The 1,927-nt window shown below is 34.1% G+C and overlaps 1 long non-coding RNA gene across 1 annotated transcript; it reads left to right on the forward strand.

The window, feature by feature from the left end:
* The first annotated feature begins 549 nt into the window (after nucleotides 1–549).
* On the forward strand, nucleotides 550–1,438 carry LOC126886877 (uncharacterized). The gene is made up of 3 exons (XR_007698804.1): nucleotides 550–674; nucleotides 797–975; nucleotides 1,095–1,438. It is a non-coding gene; the product is annotated as an uncharacterized LOC126886877 (long non-coding RNA).
* Nucleotides 1,439–1,927: the final 489 nt, after the last annotated feature.

Raw genomic sequence — 1,927 nt, forward strand, 5'->3', positions numbered from 1 at the left:
GGTATGTTTTAAGGTAAAATAAATACCCGAATAGATAGTTAAGATAACCGCAATAAAATGAAAATCGGTAAAAGGTCTTTGTTATAAGAGCACAATAAAAAATAATATAAAAAAATAGTATTTCACCAGAATAGATATCTTTTAGTATAAAGGAAATACAGCACTGTAAAATGGTTGTAATAAGGTCTCTATCATAAGAAACCATCCAAGAAATCAGATTTCGACAAGAACATGAAGATGCAATAGTCTTTCGGCAGACTAGGTATCTTTTAATATAAAAGAATTACCGCAATAAATGGTTATAACAACCGTCAAAAAAGAAGGTATAAAAAGGTGTAAGAGCACTTTGATCAAAGCAAAGTAGATATGTCTTTCGGCAGACGGTATCTTTTCAGAGAAAAGAAATACCTAAATAAACTATGGTTATGATATGCGCAAAAAGGGTCTCTACCATAAGAGCACCTTAATCAAAAGGAAGTAGATATGTCTTTCGGCAGACTAGGTATCTTTTCAGACCAAAAGAAAAGCATTTGCATCAAATCAAATTGCAAAAAAGGTCTCTACCATAAGAGCACCTTAATCAAAACAAAGTAGATTATGTCTTTCAGCAGACTACGTATTTTTAAGAGAAAAGAAATACTCGAATAAATTATGGTTTTTATAACCGCAAAAAGGTGTCTACCATAAGAACACCTTAACCAAAACAAAGTATGTAGATATGTCTTTCAGCAGACTAGGTGTCTTTACAGAGAAAAGAAATATCTGAATAAAATATGGTTATGATAATCGCAAAAAGCTCTAACCTAAGCAAAGTGCTCTACTATAAGAGCACCTTGTTCAAAGCAAAGTAGATATATATTATGTCTTTCAGCAGACTAGGTATCTTTACAGAGAAAAGAAATACCTAAATAAACTATGGTTTTTATAACCAGCACCTTGAACAAAGCACAGTAGATATGTCTTTCGGCAGACTAGGTATCTTTTCGGAGAAAAGAAATACCCGAATAAACTAAGGTTATGATAACCGCAAAAAAGGTCTCTACCATAAGAGCACCTTGATCAAAGCACAGTAGATATGTCTTTCGGCAGACTAGGTATCTTTTCAGAGAAAAGAAATACCTGAATAAACTATGGTTGTGATAACCGCAAAAAAGGTCTCTACCATAAGAGCACCTTTATCGTAGCAAAGTAGATATGTCTTTCGGCAGACTACATAGGTATCTTTTCAGAGAAAAGAAATACCTGAAATGGTTACCACAACTGAATAGGTTCCTGCAATCATAAAACCTTAAGCAACGACATGTAAAATGGTTAAAACAACCGTCTAGGGGCTCCAAGCAGCAGGAGACCGCAAACTAAACTGGCTAACATTAACCGAAAAAAGAAACAACATGTAAACTAGTTAAAATAACCGACTAGGGGCTCCAAGCAGAAGAAGACCGCAAACTAGACATGGTTAAAATTAACATTAACAAAATAAAGCAATGGTTACAATAACCGACTAGGGGCTTCAAGCTGAAGAAGACCGCAAACTAGACACGGTTAAAGTTAACCGAAAACAAGTATCTACACGAAAACAAGCTAAATAAACAAAAAGTATAGTGAAAGAAGAAGAAGATCCGGCTCGAAGGACCATTTGTTGCTTTCTGCACAGACGATGGCCTCTAAATGCACATTTGAGACCACCAGAAGGGGGGTAGATATGTAAATTCAGTCTAGAACTCGCTGGTTTTTTCCCCTTCGAATAAAGTGTATACTAATATAATATTATATGAAGCGGACTGAAGTGGACTGTTTTATTCTAATTGTGATCAAGTAAAATGAAACAAATGAAATAGCTACAATACATCATTTAATGTTAAGACGACGAATTATTTGCAAATTTACACAAATATTTTGACAATACAGACAAACAGATACAATTATA

Source organism: Diabrotica virgifera, chromosome 6, assembly GCF_917563875.1.
Source record: "Diabrotica virgifera virgifera chromosome 6, PGI_DIABVI_V3a".
In the NCBI taxonomy this organism is placed as follows: Eukaryota; Metazoa; Arthropoda; class Insecta; order Coleoptera; family Chrysomelidae; genus Diabrotica; species Diabrotica virgifera.